This window comes from Amblyomma maculatum, chromosome 1 (assembly GCF_055883805.1).
Source record: "Amblyomma maculatum isolate TAMU_Amacu chromosome 1, ASM5588380v1, whole genome shotgun sequence".
Classification (NCBI taxonomy): domain Eukaryota; kingdom Metazoa; phylum Arthropoda; class Arachnida; order Ixodida; family Ixodidae; genus Amblyomma; species Amblyomma maculatum.
Window position 1 is genome coordinate 94,841,713 of NC_139344.1, and position 19,773 is coordinate 94,861,485.

The following is a 19,773-nucleotide window of genomic DNA, read 5'->3' on the forward strand; positions in this document are numbered from 1 at the left end:
ATGGGCGCCGCGCCACGGGCCCTACAGCAGTCACGTTATCTTGACTCTCTAGCGGCGTCAGCGGCATCCAGCGGTATCAGTCGGTCGCTGCTAGCGCCGGGGGGATGAAAGGGGGGCGGAGCTGGTTACGAGGCCGACGCCGACGCTAAACCCAGGAACGGACGCCAAAGAGCTGCGCTCTAAAAAAATGCTACTTCACTCTCACTGCGTGGTTGAGTGCAGAGCGAATTTGACTTCAAAGCAAACCTTCAGGACAGAGGAGGCAGAAAGGAATTGTTGTGATTCGGTGCTTAATGCGGGCAAAAGAAGGGGGGGGGGGCAGTGCCCTGCTGCGCCTCCGCACCGCGGTGACCCTAACGACCACAGCTCACATCACACAGCTGATGTGTTCCTGGGGTACATTGGCCATGTGACTCAGGGACAGCTATGAAGGAATGCTCTGAGGCTTTCTTGGTGGGGGGAAGAAAAAACAAACTTTATATTTGCATTACTTACATGAGAGATGGGTCGTTCAGATATCTTTTGAGCGGCTCTTTCAAAAGAGTGGGTGAGCAGCGGCTCACTAAAAGAGAGCGGGCGGCTCTTTTGGTGAGCTGGCTCTCTCATTCAGTGATCCGATTCGTGCTGAGTGGTTCTTTGGGAGCCGGACCTTCTCTTCGTTACGACTTCGGCGCCATTTATTAGCAATGCGAGAAAGCAACTGCTCTCCCGTATGGCCTCCGAGATTGCCCCTGCGCGCGTGTCTGATCTCGGAGGCCATGCCTCCCGCCCTTCCTCTCAAACATCTCGCCTTCGGCTGTTGTTTGAGCCGCTCTTTCAAAAGAGCTAGAATGAGCGGTGGCTCACTGAGCGGCCGCTGTTTTGGAGAGCCGTCACTCAGTGAGCCATCAGCAACCGTGAGCGCCGGTTCTTTTGAATAGCCATCGTTCAGTGAGCCGTCGGAAACCGTTCGACCGTTCTGCCAGAGTCTGGTTTTCTGCTTGCTGCGACTTCAATGCCATCTATTAGCAGAACGAGAAAGCAACTCCAGTGGGCAGGCATGGGTGGATCGCGCCGGAATATAAAGAAAAGAAAAAAAGTCTGCCGTCTGCACAATCCTCTGCACACCATTGGTCGGAGCGCGGTGTTGTGCCAGGCCGGCTGAAGCCCTGGGGCATTTGGGCCGGCCAAGCTTCTCCGCGTCACCGGGCTGTGTGGCGCCGCCGTGTCGCAGGATGTACTTTGTTCTTCTCCCTCTGCGTTTGCAGTTTCGGGAGGAACGCGACCTCGGCAAGCGGGAGAGAAGAAACCAGCGTGGCTGCTCCAGTGTGCGCAGGCCTGGATGCTTGGCCGACTATCGGACGCTTGTTACCATCGGCTTCAAGATGGGTCCCGGGACCTGCGGCCCCATTCCTGCGACCTTGGGACCTGCAGCTGCATCTGGACCGCCTGCTGCCTGACAGTGATATGTGACTGTGTGGGCGGGGCCAGACGAGAGGAAGATGCGAGAGTGTTTTCGGACGAGCGTGTTGCGAAGCGACTGGGAGATTGCTCGAGAAGCTCTCAACGGAGGCAGGCTGCCGTCCTGCTCTCCGAGTTCTTTGTTTATACTGTATATAGCTGTATAGGCTTCCAAAGCACCGTCGAGCGGCGCTGCTGCTCCTGACAGGGAACGCCATCTCTGACAGAAAAATAGAAACTGGGATACACGCGGCGGCATGGTAACCTAGGCCACGGCCGCTCAATGGAGGCGCACTTGGTGCGGCCCGTCGCGTCGCGCCTCAATGGCTGGGGAAGCGCGTATTGGGAGAAGTTACAGTTTCCGCCGTCATTCTCCGCGGTGGCGCCACCACTCCAGGACAAAGCGCCGCCGGCACGCCGGGCACGGACGAGCAGACGACGCGGAAGGAGCGCGCTGGCTGGGTTGGCGCGTGTTATCGTTTTGACTACTCAGCATAACCGCGTGGTTTTGATAGTTCTGCATGCGTGTCATCGGTGCCTGTGTCAACAGCGTCCTAAGCGTATGCAGCACCATGCCAGGCAACTACTGTGTGCCGCTGTGCACCACGAAAGCAAGAAGAGGTCGGTTACCATGAGTTCCCGTGCGATTCACAACGTCGAGCAGCATGGCTGGAAAACATATCTCGGGAGCGCTAGGATGGAAAAGGAAGCCGGTGGGAGCCGAGTGACAAGTCACTGGTATACTCACTGCACTTCACAGATGACGATTACAGGAAGAACATAAAACTGAAGATCCTGCTTCCTTCAGCTGTCCCCTCCGTGTTCCCGAACTGCCTACATTACAAGTTTAGTTACTCACGCGGGCTCATGTTGAGCCAAACAATCTTGAAAAAATTAATGTGCGCAGGTCAATAGCTTTATTTTCCCCACTTGTTATAGCTACACTTCATTTCCTCCTGGACAACCCCCCGTGTCATCCTGAAGCACGTGTGTTTCAAGATAGCTGCGCCACGATCACTTTTATGACGATGATATCAAAATGGTATGCCTTGCCCAACATCGCATAAGTGAAGCCATGGAGACACCAAGAGGAGCCGCTCTATTTGTAAGATGACGAGCGGCTCTCTTGATTAGAGTTGGACTTTGCCATATCGAAGACATTCAGGTCCAAGGAGGCACGTCGAAGCAAAGGCTAACCAAACAAACGTACGAAGTGACAATCATGACAACCAGATCCACAGTGGCGCAAATTAAGGACCTTCTTGATCACATCAAGTATCTTACAACAATGTCTTCTGTGTGCCTATTACTAGTGCATTGCATTTTCCCGAATCTTATTTTCAGCTTCCGATACGCCCTAAAGCAGGCTCTGAAATCGGGTCTATAGTATTGCTTTTTAGCAGCCTAAGGCAATTCAAAGGCGGGAACGACAAAGTTGACGCAAGGGCTGCAGTTTTCACCTCGAAGAAAATACTGAAGGTACCACTAACAAAAAAAAGAATATATCGACTGAGATTATACACATTTTGCCATGCTTTGTGCAGGTTGGCATCTTGCAAGCATCAGTCTGCAAATGCATCTATCAACAATAGGCAGCTATAAAACTTGGCATTCGTGATTATGAAAGTACCTTGCCAGCTGCCATATCACGTCTGCTGCGAGAGTTTTCGAGTCAGCTTGGATTCATTCATGTGTGGTGTGAACCAGCAGCTGACATAGAGTTAGCACCGATTGCATTCTTCGCTGGTTACCTTGCACGTCCATTTGAAGAGAAATTATACGAATAGTTTTACAGAATCTCATGAAACATTTTTATTTATTCTATTTTCAGTGCCTGCCCGTGTTTTCATTATTTATGAATTACCAACGTTTAAAAAACTTCTAGTGCTTACTTTAGAGTGTCAATAATTTTATTTTATTAGCCCCCATCTATTTATTAACTTTGTCCCTTGTGATTCCTGCAAAACCCTGGACTTATCAAAATTCTTGATGATGGACGCCTAAGGTATCTGAAAATCACCATGCACCTTTGTTAGCAAGGTGATGAAGTGCCCGCAGGTCATAAGAAGCAGCAAGCTATGCCACATGTTAGTTTCATCCCTTCTTCCCTATTTTGTGATATTTCCGGAGTTGATTTGCGAGAGAGAAGACCGCAGTCACACTAAGGACCTAACCAAACTTATGCGACCACTGCTGACCAACTGGACAGGCAACATCAATTAGACAGTGGAAAAAATCACGCTTGCACGTAAACCTTTTTCGAGAGAAGTTCTTCTCTTTTAAAATAAGCTTGCGTGTCTTCTGTGCATCACGCGGCTTCATAATATCAAACGAGAAAAAAAATTGCCTGAGCCTGCGGGCGTGTCGTTGAACTGGCTGTCTTGTGTTGTTTCTTTTGCAACAGTTTGTGTTAGCTAGTATGTTTTAGTGATGGTACCCACTTGAATATTATTTCCAGTGAAAAGGGAGGAACAGGCTGAACAATAATAATGTTGAACGCTACGTCCTGAATTGTAAGTTTCCAGAAAAGTGCACGCTGAATAAATGGCCCCAGACCATGTCCCGATTTCAAGATTGCAATATCTAATACGTTATTACAGTGTTTAAAACGCAACTAAATGGGTGCGCACTCAGCGAAGCACACGACTGCCTCGTTCTCGTTGTAAACGGAAGACCACGAATGACTTGGAAAAGCCTATTGATGATGACTTGCCTCTATCACCTTATCAATAACAAACTTGCACATAGCATCACATAATGTGTGAAACGCCGCTCATAATCCTAAATTGAGCAAGCGCCGACCACGCGGACGCCGAAACGAAAGCACAGCCACTGCCGCTGCGCGCAGCTCTCCGCCCGGACTCGTCCCGGAGCGGTGGCGCCGCAGCGGTGGCGATGAGAACTAGGCGCAATACGGCTCTTCTGGGCGACGCGACGGGCCGCACCCAAGTGCGCCTCCATTGAGGGAACCCAAGCTCAAGTTTCGCCGCGCGATGGCAGCGCCGCATTCCTGGTATGGTGGCGAAATGTGAAACGATGGGACGTCGCCGGAGCAGACGCTCCGCTAGCTTCCTGTGCACGTGCGGCGATCGAGTTGCGCCTGGCGGTTATTTGGCGATACAAAAACGCTTCCGCGGATGCGAAACGGAGGTACTAAGTAGCATTGTGTCATGGGTAGCCACAATAGTAGGCGAAGCGCCAAAAGACGAGGCTCACGTGTGGAACTTTGCAGATTTCATTGGAAGCATTTCCACAAGACCTGTTTTCCAACCGCATGACAGCATTCTGAGAAGTCTCGCGTTCTTTGTGGAAACGAAAAGGGCCAATTTTCCCCTTCTCCATAAACTCAGAAATGTTCGACAGTTGACAAAGACGTCTTAGAGAGGCATCAAACGAGTACAATGGTTTAACACCATCTATACGAAGTTAAAGTGAGCTAGAATTCTGGCTCACTTTAACGAAGTGAAGGGGGTAGAGGATTATCCTGCTCTTCGTTCCGCGCGTGTCTTGCTTTGCCGATTTTCTGTGCTCTCTCCCTGCTTTGCGAGTGCTCTGAAAGCAACCAAATCAACAGATATCCAGCGTGCGACGTCCGCGATCGATAATGATGTGTGAATGTGCCCTACGACCAAGAAAATATCTAGGAACGAGGCTTTTTTTTTTGAGGGGGGGGGGGGGGGCCCAGTCAAAAAAAATCAATTGGGAATTTCCCAATTGAAATGAATTGGTAAAAACCAATTGTGTTTTCGCCACCCATTGGGCCTGACCATTTCATATGAATTGGTGCTCCCAATTGGTGCTCCCAATTGGGAATAATTGGTCACCCATGAAGACCAAATGGTTTCCCAATTGAACTCAAATGGTATACCCATTGAGCCCAAATGGTTTGAACTCAATTTCAATGTTTTCTGTCTAGAAGTTATAGGGGAGCTGATCTTTAGACAAGTGGAATGAAATTACAATTTTTTACAGAAATCATGGGAGACAAGCAAGCATTACACACACGGAACTAACACAGATTCAATGTATATATCCACAGGTTGCAGACTTATATACTCCATTCTTTGAACAGTGCTGCTGGGACCAGTGACACATCTTTGTTATTCAGAGTTAACTTATTTAATTATGCCTGCAGTTACAGTGAACATGATATAATCAATTAATAAGATTAAGCGGCATATACTTTTTATAAGAACTTAAATTTTTCACTCTTGTCTCTTTATACAGGTATGTATATCTGTGCACATCTCAGTCAAGGATATCACTGACGACTTTCCCAATTGGGAATGTTTGCTTAGGACCAATTAGAACCAATGGGAAGCCCAGTTGGAAGTCCAATTCGTTTCAATTGGTCGTCAATTGGGAGCGAGGAAATCCCAATTGGAATTGAAGTAACCCATTGGGCTTCCCATTAGCCCAATGGGTTTATTCAATCCCCCCGTTGGTTTCTTCAGTCCCAATTGGGAGTGAAGAAACCAGTTGGGTTGGACAGTACCCATTGGACAAACCATTTGGGATTGGCAGAACCAATTCAATCTGACTGGTCTTCCCAATTGGACCCATTGATTTTTTTTTACGGGGGGGGGGGGGGGGGGTTGAAAACATGCTTGGCTGAGCCGCTTTTACAGATGTCCGCAAATTGGCCAATAAATGAACCAACATTATTATTATTCATAAACCAAGATATGTTGGAAGTGCAATACAAAAGCGATCCTAGTTATGGCTCGATTGACACTACTCGCACGGAGCACCCTATTCGCGTCACAGGTTTCGTAAATGCCAACCAAATATAAATAAAGCACAACCATTCAGTAAGAAAGCACGATTGTAGTACAAGCTTGGATTTCACCTTCCTTCCGAGCCAGCGAAACGCATTCACAATCAATATTTACTCATCGCCGTCTGTCGTCTTCTCTACAGTGCTGACGTGAATAAAAATTTTCTCGCCTATAATTACGTTTCCTCCATGGAAATACGCGGCAGGTTGTCCAATAATCAAGACGGAATGCAAGCGGCATGTTGCGATGCGCCTGCGGGGGCGCGTCAGGGCGCGTGCTCGTTCGAGAGAAAGCGCGCCGCGCACGTCGCGAAGGCAGCGAGCCGAGCCGGCGGCGTGAGCCGCAGCGCCGCCCAGCGATGCTTTGGCTCGCTTCCGCGCACGTGCAGACGTCTCGCGGTGCTTTGTCGCGCGGGCACACACTGGACGCCACCGGTTCGGCTCAGGTCGCTGCCTTCACGGCGTGCGCCGTACGCTTTCTCTCGCACGAACACGTGCCTTGACGCGCCCCCGCAGGCGCACCGCGACATGCCACCTGCATTCCGTCTTGATTGGGCAACCTGACGCGTGTTTACATGAAGGATACTTAATTGTAGGCGGGAAACCTTTTATTCACGTCTGCACTGTAGAGCAGACAACAGACGGGGATGAGTAAATATTGATTGTGAATGCGTCCCACGTTAGCAGAAGCGTAGGAATGCATCTAGAGGTAAGCCCGCTATGTAACTATATTGTCGTATATAATATGTTTAAAAACTGCTAAACATCATCAGTACCGTGAAATAAAGTGACCCGCTCGTTGACCATCGTTTTGACCTGTAGCATGCGATCTGTATACGGATTTGTTTTTTTATTATTACGGCGTTACCAAAGGAAATCTTGCAGTAGAAGAATAAGTATATAGTCCGAAGGAGGTGTTTCTTCAAAGACAAGAACGCTAGCAATCTCATAAGCACATGCGTGCTCCGTGCGCTGCACGCGACATAACCAGCTCGCTGGCTCGGAAGGCAGATGAAATCCAAGCTTGTACTACACAATGTTTTATTTCGGTTCTTATTAAATGGTTATGCTTCATTTATGATAGTATTTGGTTTGCACTCACGAGCCCTGTGACGCGAATGGGGTGCTCCATGCGAGTAGTGTCAGTCGAGCCATAGCTAGGATCACTTTTGTACTGCACTTCCGACATATCTTCGTTATTAAAAATAATAATAATAATTGGTTCACTTATTGGCCAATTTGCAAAAATCTGCAAAAGCGTCTCAGTAAGGCATGTTTTCCAACGCTGCCCCCACCCCCGAAAAAACAAAAGGCCTCGTTCCTATTTTCTTGGTCAATCTAAAAATGAAAAGGCAGCTGCGGACACTTAGGGCACATTCACACATCAGTCTCGATCGTGGACGTCGCATAAGTTGATTTGGTTGCTTTCAGAGCACTCACAAAGCAGGGAGAGAGCACAGAAAATCGGCAAAACTAGACACGCGGGGAGCGACGAGCAGTATAATCTTCCATCCTCTTCACTTTTTATGCAGGGTGTTAAACCACTGTACTTTTTTGATGCCTCTCTAAGCCGTCTTTTCAACTTTCAACATTTCGGAGTTTACGAAGAAAGGGGAAATTGGCTCTTTTCGTTTCCACAGAAAACGCGAGACTTCTCAGAACGCTGTCATGCGGTTGGAAAACAGGTCTTGCGGACACGCTTCCAAAGGAATCTGCAAAGTTTCACACGTGAGCCACGTCTTTTGGTGCTTCGCCTACTATTGTGGCCTCCCATGACACAATGCTACTTAGTGCATCCGTTTCGCATCAGCGGAAGCGTTTTTGTATCGCCAAATAACCGCCAGGCGCAACGCGATCGCCGCGCGTGCACAGGAAGCTAGCGGAGCGTCTGCTCCGGCGAAGCCCCATCGTTTCACATTTCGCCACCATGCCAGGAATGCGGCGCTGCCGTCGCGCGGCGAAACTTGAGCTTGGGTTCCAAGCTCTTTTCCTTTGTTCTTCTTAATTCCGTCTCCTATCGTCAACTTGACTGCGGTTCCCCAACCCGACACCACGCTACCCGTGATTCACGATAACTGGATGGCAGCTAGGGATGAACAACTCAGTCACCGGCTCCAAAGGACCTCGGCAGCAACGGGACTGACGGCCACTGGCTACTTCAGCAGGGTGAGTGCCTGAGATTCACCTCGCATTTCGCCAGACCTCTCTAGCAAAAGAAATTGTTAGGAGGAATTGTGATTTTTTTTGGGAAATGAGTTTCAGGGGATTTTGAGTCTGTTGTGGTTTCGCCAAAGTGTACAGGCGGTTGATAACACACGGTGTAAGACTGGTAAGACCACGATGGAGAAGTTCAAGGTGCAGGAGTTGCTCGAAATTTGCGACGAACGGAAGAAAGACATTTTGGAGGTTATGAGTCGGGAGGCAGTGACGATTGAGGAGGCCGGAGAGGCTCGGGGAACAATTGTAGAACGCCGAGAGGAAAAGGAGCGGGAAAAGCAAGAGCTCCGCGAGGAGCAGAGAAGACAAGAGCAGCGCGAGGCACAGGAAAAACGAGAGGCCCGTGAGCATGCTCTCAAAATGAAGGAGTTTGAAAACGCTTCAAGCCGTAAGGACACGGCGCGTTCTAGCCCTGTATCCTTGGCCGGAGAACAGGTGAGACACACACTGAAGGATTCTGTCCCTATGTACAGAATAGGAGATGATATTGCACTTTTCCTTGTAAATTTCGAGCGTGCATGCGGAAAGTCGCATATCGACAAAAGTGTTTGGGCAGAGAAGTTACTTCCTTTCCTTCCCAGCGAGGCGGCGGAAGTGGTGGCGCGTCTGTCAGACAGTGACTGCGACTACTACGAGATAGCAAAAAGTGCACTGTTGCGAAAATACCGGCTGTCGGCGGAAGCATTTCGACAGCGGTTCCGCCAGGGAAAGAAAAGCGGAGAGTCTCACACTGGCTTCGCGTATAGACTCAAAGCCAACTTAAAGGAATGGCTTAAGAGTGCGGAAGTGTACAACAATCACGACAAGGTGCTGGAGTGTATCGCTTTGGAGCAGTACTACAGCGTAATCCCAGAGGATTTGAGGCTGTGGTTGCTGGACAGGCTCAAGGAAACCAGCCTGGACAAAGCAGCGCAGCTCGCTGAGGAGTACTACGTTCGTAGAAATCTTCAGAGCAAGGTAGCTTGCGGTGACAGATCAGGAAAAGGGGAATTTTCTTCGAAAAAGGTCCCGAACCAAAACTCGCCGCTACCACGGAATGATTACCGAAAAGATGATTCGGGATCGAAGGCAGCAGGTAACGGAAATAAGGCAGAGTCACCAAAGTCTGCCGAGCCGCGGGATCCAAGGGACGGTGTAACTCGCGTGTTCGAAAAGCGACGACCCATTGTCTGCTATAACTGCAACAGAGAGGTCACATCTCCTCCAACTGCAAGCAGCGGAAAATTGTTTACGCTAGCATACGAGAGACGGATGAAAACATGAAATTGTTAGAACCGTACATGCAGGAAATATGTATCAATGGGAAGAAAACTAGGGCACTTCGTGACTCAGCGGAAACCATGGACGTTGCTCGCCCTTCGTGTGTTTTCTCCGCTGACTACACAGGCGAATGGGCCTGAATCAGGCAAGTCGCGGAGGACCAAAGCGTATGTTTGCCAATAGCGAAGGTAACTCTTGAAGGAGCCTTCGGTAAACTGGAAACAGAAGCAGCAGTGAGCGCCAATTTGCCTGCACATTTGCCGTACCTGTTCTCAAATAAGTCAGAGCAGCTACTTAGAGAAAAAGGTCTCTCCTTCGCTGAAGATTTGCTTGCATGGCACTTACGCGCTCCCGAGCATGAGAGCTTTCGCACAAGCTTCAGGGGGTGCTCAAGCGAATGAGCAAGCACAGAGCCTTTTCCTCGATCAGACAGATCCGTCTTGCGTGACCGAACCACCGAACCCTGAAAACAGGTAAACAGCTATAGCTCCCGAGATTCAACCAACAGCCGTAATGGGGAGCCGCCGAATAACACCGATGGCGGAATATTAGCTCCTTTCTCAGCTTGTTGGGAGGAATTGACTAAGGTGGACCGGGAGAAGCTCATTGCAGAGCAGAAAGCAGATCCTTCACTAGAACTTCTGAGCGAGGCCGTGAGAGAGGGAATCGCCAAAAAAAAAAAAAAAAAAAAAAAAAAAAAACATCTGCTTTTACGCAAAAGCAGGCCTCAAGTACCGGAGGTACTGTGATGCCAAGGGGCGTTCATACGAGCAGCTGCTAGTGCCAGAGAAATACCGGCGAAAGCTTGTCGAGCTCGCACACGGAAATGCATGGGCAGGTCACCTGAGCATAAAGAAAACGAAGGCTGTCTCGAATACTGCTGGCTCGGCTGCTGGAAGGAGGTCGAAAACTTTGTCAAATCCTGCGACACGTGCCAGCGGGTAGGCAAGTCGATGGACAAATGGAAAGCACCAATAAATCTTGTCCCCATCATCACAGAGCCCTTTAGGCGCCTCGTGATAGACATTGTAGGCCCGCTGCCGCAATCTAGCACTGGCTGTCGCTACATTCTGACCGCGCTGTGCGCAGCCACCAAATTTCCGGAGGCCATTCCTTTGAGACAGCTGAGCTCTGCAAGCGTTGTGGATGCGCTTTTGCCAATCTTTTCTCGCGTCGGGTTTCCAGCAGAGATACAGAGTGATAACGGGAGTGTATTCACAAGCTGTTTGACAACAACGTTCTTTGAACGATGCGGGATAAAGATAATACGCAGTTCCATTCATCACCCGCAGTCGAACCCAGTCGAGCGCATGCACTCGGTGCTCAAGCGTATACTTAGGGCTCTCTGCTTTGAGCACACGGATGATTGGGAAGGCTGCATTCCGGCGACACTCTTCGCCATGAGATCAGCCCCGCATGAGAGCACGGGATTTAGCCCCGCCGAGCTCGTCTACGGCCGAGACTTGAGGACCCCTTTGAGAATGTTGAGAGAGTCGTGGGAGGGTTATGGAGAAGACCCCAGTGTAGTACAGTATGTCTTAAGCCTGCTGGAAAGACTCGGGAAAACAAAGGAACTAGTAGAAGAAAACGTCAGAGCAGCCCAGTTGCAGTCGAAAACGTACTACGATAAATCGGCGCGAAAGCGCACCTTCCAGGTTGGCGACAAGGTGATGCTGCTACGCGCAGCAAAAAGGAATAAACTTGAGGTACAATGGGAAGGGCCCGCCGAGGTGGTGTCGAAGCTTTCGGACACTAACTACGAGGTAAAATTGGGAAAAAAGCACAATCGGATCATGCACAGTAATCTGATGAAGCCGTATGTGCAGCGACAGGCACTAGTGAACATGACCCTAAACTTGCCAATGGAGCAGTCTCTAATTCCCTGTTTATTTCCCGAGAAGGAACAAGCTGCGTGTGAGTTACTTGATCGGATAGACAGCCGCACTTGAGTCAGCGTCAGCGAGAGGACATGAAGAACCTTGTCCGAGACTTTGAGGGCGTGTTTTCCAACCGTCCCGGTAAAACGGCGCTGATCGAACACGACATTCAGCTATCCAGGGAACAACCGATCAGGAGTAAGCCGTATCGTGTCTCACCTAGACAAAAGGAAATCCTTGAGACTGAGATTCGGAGAATGACCGAACTGGGAGTCATAATCCCCTGTGAGAGTGACTACATCGCCAATCATTGTTGTAGAAGCCCCAGGCAAGGATCCGAGACCTTGCGCTGATTATAGGAAACTACTACTATCAGCATTACGTAGAACATTGCTCAAGTTTGGCGAGTCCTCTGACGGCCGCGCTCCGAAAAACAACCTGTCACCATCCTTTGGGATGAAAAGAAAGAGAATGCGTTTAGGGGTTTAAAGAAGGCCCTGAGCGAACGCCGAATTTTGGCAGCACCAGATTTCTCCAAAGAATTTGTCATTCAGTGTGACGCCAGTGACCGCGGATTGGGCGCTATTCTCTGTCAGGAAGGTGACGACGGCCACACCCGGCCTGTCCTGTACTTAAGCCGGAAGCTTAGTAGCCGGGAGGAGGCTTATAGCACATCTGAAAAGGAGTGCGCCTGCCTGGATTGGGCCATTGACAAATTGGCCTGCTACGTCCTGGGTCTCGATTCACTGTAGAAACCGATCATTGCCCTTTGACTTGGCTACACAATATGTCGCCCACAAATGGTCGTCTGCTGAGATGGAGCCTTGCACTCCAGCACCACAGCTTCGTGGTCCGCTACAAGAAAGGCAAGCTCCACACCAATGCCGACGGATTGAGCCGAGCATTTTAGTTTTCTAGCTCGCACGTACGTCGTCACCACCTGCGTTGAGTTCTTTTTTTTTTTTTTTATTCTCTTTATCAGTACCTTAAGTTCATGCATTTTGGTTCTTTCCTCAAGATGGGAGGATATTTAACACATTTTATTCTTTTAGTGACTTTTGTGGGTGAACCGCTTAAACCCAGTGTATTTCATTTTGACCGAGGAGACAGAATGGCGCTTCTTGACAGTATATTGGTTCATTCGGGTTATTATTGGGGCCAAATTCAAAGCCTGCTTCGGCAAGATCGGTCGTCCCTCCCTTACCCGATACCTTCCGAGATGCAGAGAACAGCGCATTCTTGGCTCTTGGTGAATTACGAGCGTGGTCAAACGCCCTAGAAGGCTATTGACCACAACTTCTTACTTGGTGTGCACCTTGTGTTTGTTTGATATCAGATGTACGCGGATTTTGTATACACTCGCAGTTTTGAATATCTTGGTCTGGCGGAATGGGTGGTTTTCGAATGGCACTTGTTCTTGCTGAGTGTGGCTTGCGGCCTGTTGTCCCGTCAAGCTAGCCTAAAAGAAAAATCGGAGGCCGAACGAACGTCTCCCGTTGGTGACCAGTGGCTGCGCTTCATCGGCGTTACGGGAGCGGAACCCTGCAAGGGAGAGGATTTTCTTGGCGCGCCTAACCAGCTGAGCTGCGTGTGAGCAGGTCATCTTCCGGCGCATTGTCTGGCGGCGGGGGTGCTGTTGTGCCAGGCCGGCTGATGCCCTCGGGCATTTGGGCCGGCCAAGCTTCACCGCGTCACCGGGCTGTGTGACGCCGCCGTGTCGCGGGATGGACTTTGTTCTTCTCCCCCTGCGTTTGCGGTTTCAGGAGGAACGCGACCTCGGCAAGCGGGAGAGAAGAAACCAGCGTGGCTGCTCCAGTGTGCGCAGGCCTGGATGCGCGGCCGACTATCGGACGCTTGTTACCATCGGCTTCAAGATGGGTCCCGGGACCTGCGGCCCCATTCCTGCGACCTTGGGACCTGCAGCTGCATCTGGACCGCCTGCTGCCTGACAGTGATATGTGACTGTGTGGGTGGGGCCAGACGAGAGGAAGATGCGAGAGTGTTTTCGGACGAGCGTGTTGCGAAGCGACTGAGAGATAGCTTGAGAAGCTCTCAACAGAGGCAGGCTGCCGTCCTGCTCTCCGAATTCTTTGTTTATACTATATATAGCTGTATAAAGCTCTTTTTCCTTTGTTCCTCTTAATTCCGTCTCCTATCGTCAACTTGACTGCGGTTCCCCAACCCGACACCACGCTACCCGTGATTTACGATAGCGGTCGGCTGCTTCGCCGCTGTGACGAGGCTCCGCGCCTGCGGCCTGGCAGCCGCAGTGCTGCATGTATGCTTCGGGTGGTCGCCGCTGGTTTTGAGCGTTTTTATGCGAAGCATACTAGCCGCACAACCGAGCTCTTCCTTGCTGCGCCGCGCGCGGCCGCGTAGCTACCACTTGACCTACATCGGCGCACCACGTGATATGACGTCACAACAGCCGTGAAAGCTGGGGCTTATAGTGAACTAGAATAAAGTATTCTAGTTCACTATACTGGGGCTCAACTCGTGCGCTCGCTTGCGGACGCGCAGCCTCCGCCGGCGGCCTAACTCCCGCTCCTACCGCTAGGAGATACTGACGTCACGCAATTGTATAAAAGGCGACGCACTCGTTGAGTTAGTTGAGCAGCGAGATGTCGGCCAGGGAGAGGGCGGCTCGCCAGACCGCAAAGCGCAAGTCTCAAACAACAAGGCGAATGTCGAATGCATAGCCCCTTCCGCAGCCAGCCCAGCAGAAAAAAAAAAAAAAAAAAAAAAAATCCGGTTCGGTCACGAACAAACGGCACCGACTATGGTGCGTCGTGTGCTCTAAACGGGAAACAGATGCCTTGAAAAATTAAAACCACACCTCGTAGCATAAATGGCGAGCGATATGGCTTAAAGTACACACAAAATGAATGAATGAAATATGGTCGACGTGTGTATGTGGCGGCAAAAACTGGAAGATATTGAACAAGTTTGAGTTAGGGGACCGGGGAAGAAGCCTGTTGCCAGGTGGAAAGGAAGCAATGGGAGGGGCTGGGGTAGAAGGGGGGGGGGGGGGGGGGGGGGGTGATGAGAGCCATACGTGTGCCTTGAGAAAAATTACTGCAAAGTTGAACAGGGTTATAAGATTATACGAAAAACGAATTAGCTAGAAAAAAAAAAAAAGCTTAGGGGCTGCCAAAATGCGCAATTTAGAAAAGAGAAAAAGGATTAACGCGGACTCAAGCTAACAAGTGCACACTGCATTAAAAAAAAAATAATGCATTTACATTATACTTCAGGCTCCTACTGAATTCATTGTCTCCGAGAATATAAGAGAGACCTCGAATGAGTTAATCTATTTTATATTTATAATTCATTATCTATATTTTCCTATATTACGACGGGGGTTTGACGTTGGAGCGCTGAACAACAGGTCGAGAGGGCAGGGGGCTCAGCTGGTCAACTGCCGTGCGTCCGGCGCGAGAGCCTTTTTCCAACGTTTTTCTCCTTGACTTGTGCTATAAGCTTCATCTTCTTCAGGACTGCTTCAATATATTTATTAACAGTCAGTATTATGTCCCCAAGTATTTATTGGGGATAATTTTCAGTGTGGTGCGTCATGGTCAATGTTATTCATATAATTTTAAAATGATAGGGTAATAAATGAACGAAATCCTCTCTTGGGGAATGTGTACACCTCCAGTAAATATAGTGGACTTAAAGAGAAAGAATTGCATCTCAAGAACGGATGTTGCTTTATACTGGGATTTTGTAGTCGCTATGAAGGGAGATAGAATGGAGACAAATATTTCAACACTTTCATTGAGTTTCGGGAGGTTGGACTGGTGCGGATCAGTGAGCAAGAGAGAGAGAGAGAGAGAGACAGAGCCTCTCTCCAGTAGACTACTGCTCCCTCCTGAGCAAAACGGATATAAGGGAGCCGGTGAGCCGTTCTGAGCCGCTCACTAAAGTTGGCCGCTTTGCCCATCTCTAGCTGTGTAGCAGGCGCAGACAGATGCTTCTTTCAAGAGGGGACACATCATGAGGCCACACGAGGTTTCCTCACCAAGAGCCCACACACTATATTCGGGATGGGCCTTGTACAGTTTTCGCAGTCAATAGGAGTCAGTAGGCTGCCACGTGCACATTATGGTTGCATGTTGCTCTTGGCACGCACTCGGTAAATGCCACCAGCGCAAGTTCTCACCAAGTTACTGCCAGTTCCAGCTGTTCGTTTTATGTGTGGAACTGATACAGCATGTGGAACCTCTGCACTTACGCTTCTACATAGGCCCAGTCATGACACAGCATGATGCTTAACTGCAGAAAGTTGCCACCATTGTTAATATGGCAGGTTGAGATAGAAATCTTTAGAAACCAGGCATGGTTTCTATTTGTTCTGAAATTGTTGTTGGCTTTTCATCCCATGAGATAAATCATGGAAATCCTGACGTTCAACAGATGGCATATTGTTTTGGTAAAAAACATCCAAAGTAGCGGGGTGCCTTCATTTGCGAGCACATTGATTATGCAAGTAAATGCAGTTACATATGTTCATTTTGGAGAGTAAGCATCGCCAGAACAGAATTTCATGTTTTGATTAAAAGCCAAAGCATCGCTGAATTATGTGGGAGGGTAGTGCTCTAGCTTTTGCAAAAATGGCATGCACTGTCGTCTCGTGCATGGCGAAGCCATTACAAACTGTTTGCCTAAAATGTAGCTTACAGACTAAAAAATTGGCTGTAGTTTGAGCTTCGGTTAAACCTAGTGTGAAACGATAGCTGAAGCATGGTTATACATGGTTATTCAGCAGAAGATTTTTTTTTTTTTTTTTTTTTGGTTATGGCTATGAAGAGACTAGGACGATTCATAGAGAAATTTGTCTTGGTTTGAACTTGGCACATCCATAGATTCGACTGCACCTTTTGTCGTAAGACCAAGTCTATACATGCTTCCCATTGTGTAATGAAACTTGGTTGAGCCGTGGCTAATTCCATGTTGAATCTCTGGCTTAATCCTCGAATGAACTTATGGTCCAGCTTCGGACCCTTATTGAAGCAGCTGCACCGGTTTTAGAATTTGATGCGCTTCAGAGGGTCGAATCTGCAGGGTTTGTATGTTAAGTATACGAAATATTTTGGCTTTAGCTTTTGAAATAGTGACGTAATCATCGATTAAAGTTGCTACCCCCGTTCAGGCTTCTCCTCAGTGCACAGCGCTGGAGGGGGGGATGTCAGTAGCAGACGACAGGAGTACGACAGGCGGTAGTGACGTCAAGGACGGCGTCTACCTCTCTTCCGCTTCTATTGCCCGAGCAGGCCGTGCACCACCTGTCGCTTGCAGGCTACGCAGTGCAACCTTTTTCTTGTCTCGCGCTTGTTTTCTTCTTGCGAACGTTACCGCAAGCTTTTTGAGTGCATCTTGCACCGTTCTTCACGAAAAGAACGACCATGCCGTGGTTCTGCGCAGCCTATGGCTGCACGAATACTGGCGGCCGAGAGGATGTCGGTTGTCGGTTGATTACGGTGGCTGTAACTTTGTTATTAATTACTCTTTCCAAAACTTTTTGCGGCCTTGGGTTGTGGGGACGAAGCCTCAAAGCCACCGCGGAAAAAAAAAAAAAAATCGACCGGAGGGTGGACAGTGGGCCTTTCAAATTAGGAGCCCAGTGCTTCGATAGGTACCGGAGATAGTCTGTGCAAAATGCTACAATACGCGCGCCGCAAAAATACAAATCAAAGCTCTCCATCCTCCCCTTCGGGAAACCAGCTTCTCCATCCTCTACGAGCCGATAGGCTGACGTCTGAGTCGAAAATGACATCCATTGGGCCATCTCGCTGTTTGACGGGTGAAACTTGTGCATCACTAATTGTGTCCACCGACCGCTGAGCGCTTTTCCCTCGCTACGGCCCGACTGAATGCAGCGGCGCGCGTGCTCTCTCGCCCATTTTTTAAATCCCCCCCCCCCCCCCCCCCCCCCCCCCCCCGCGCACACAACGCGTAGGAGGAAGGGGAATTTTGTCTTGTGGAGGCTAGACGACCAGGCAGGAGAGTGAAAAATTTTTGCGAGAGAACGGGAGAAGAGAAACACGACAAAATCGGGTGATTGCAGTGGCTGTAACTGCGTTATTAATTACTCTTTTCGAAATATTTTGCGGCCTTGCGGTTTGGGGGCGTAGTCTCACAGTCACCGGAGGGTGGACAGTGGGCCTTTAAACATCCCATTATGAACAGAGCAGCAACAGCCTTTGCCTGAGCATGCTTCACCAATACTCTTGAATAGCTTACACATATATGCACATCAACAGCCAGTGGTACAGGACTTCGGGCAATGTGTGCGTGCTAGAGCTGCTTGCTCCTGTTTCAGCATGTTTTTATTTTCTGCACGCTTAATGTTTTTATTATTCCTTCTCATATTTCTTGAACAGTGGAATGAATTATTATTATTATTATTATTATTATTATTATTATCATTATTATTATTATTATTATTATTATTATTATTATTATTATTATTATTATTATTATTATTATTATTATTATTATTATTATTATTATTCAAGGCCATGCGAAAACCAACTAGCCCTGTTTGGAACTCAGTTTCCATTATAATTGCCAGGCACAGGACCACTCGTATGATTTCATCAGGACAGGGGTGCCTATCCTTGTGTTGCCACTTTAAGCTTTACCAAAACACTTAATAGTTTGCAAGAAGCACTCGTGGATCTCATAAATTGGCATCCTGCATACCGCATGCGTAGCCATTCTGCTGATTTCATTTCGACAAAAACACTAAGCACAGCCTTTCTCAAAAGTTTAGAGCCCAGGGGGTCTACTTTTGAGCCATACTATGTGGCTCGTAATGCATTTCCAGGTTTCCAAGCTTACTAAGGCGAGAAGATTTTTCGTCCTACCCTCTAAAATGGCTAGGACTTCCGCGATTGTTAAAGTAGTCATAATATATGGCTTAAAAGCAAACCCTTTGGGCTCTACACTTTTGACAAAGGCTGTACAGTGCAATTGTATTATTAATCTTTGAATAACGTCTTATCGTTTGTTACTCTTCACACACACACTTCGAGACCTACTGTTTCTTCTCACTTTAAACACTCACACAAGCTTTGCCTTTGTGTGCTCTCTCTCTGTGCTTTAGTGATAGTGCCGTTCTCCTGGCACTTCCACCGTGCAAAAAGTGCTACAAGTGGCCATATATAAGCGGATAAGCTGTGCTGTAAAATCTCTACTGTGGCTTGTTCGTTTTGCCAGGGCACCTAAACTGCTCAAAAAAAGTCCCCAAAGGCTTCCTTTTTGGATGATCGAGCAGTCATCTCCTCTACACACTCCACACAACCAAGGAGCTTTTTGATAGGCGCACAAGACTGCCTCTTACATACTCCTGCTTGATCACAAGCATGCCATCAGGAAGAAGGGAATCATGTGAAGCTAGTGCATCATCATTGTGTCCTTTATGGTCAAGTAGTGAAGTTGGTTTTGGAAAATGCAAGGAACTGCATCGTCTCTGAATGTCCATTAATAATGCTCTATTTTCCACAAATTCCAACTTCCTTGTGAATAATGTCTTTATGGGATTTGACTGCATAGCCATCTTGGAAGTGTAGGTCCCTCACCTTAAAGGAGTACAGACACCAAATTTTGACGGCATTGTTCTCCTTGTTAACCCTTTGACTATTTTTGCCATACGGGTACTGCGCTAAACACGTAGCATTTAGAAAAATTAGACACTGAGGGTGAATCTTTTTTCGTAATATTCGACAATCAAAGGGTTAATGATGGGTAAGGCATTCCTGTGACCACTAATAATTTATAACTAGGGTGGTTCGTTTTTGGGTAAAACGATTTTACCTGGTTTTTACGCCCCGAACATGTTCCTGTGCCCACGGAACTTATTCAAAGCTCGTATGAAAGCACCGAAGCAGAAGCTATTCGAGCGATACTTTCTGATAAAGAGGCACTTTGTGCGATGGCAGTCTTAATGAGAGATGCACTCAAGCCACTTTTAGATGTCTAGAAAATGCTTGAAAGCGGAAAACTTTTGATGCGAGGCTTCGATAACCTCGTAAAAGTCAAGCTACAGCAAACTGTCAACAAGTTTTTTACGATTATTGGTAAAATTGATCAAGCAAAATGTGTTTTGTCTATGTTACCAGCACATTAGTAAAAAATTGTTAAGAGTTTCGCACGAAACTCTCCACAAAATGGGGCTGCACTCAGAAACTGAACGCCTCA

At 48.4% G+C, this 19,773-nt stretch overlaps 2 long non-coding RNA genes across 2 annotated transcripts in view; both read left to right on the forward strand.

Annotated features, from left to right (window-relative positions):
- The window catches only part of LOC146203233 (uncharacterized), a 39,294-nt gene that overhangs the window by 17,077 nt on the left and 2,444 nt on the right, over window positions 1–19,773 (forward strand). The window lies entirely within an intron of this gene.
- On the forward strand, window positions 8,188–13,708 carry LOC146203234 (uncharacterized). The gene is made up of 2 exons (XR_014702340.1): window positions 8,188–8,383; window positions 13,335–13,708. It is a non-coding gene; the product is annotated as an uncharacterized LOC146203234 (long non-coding RNA).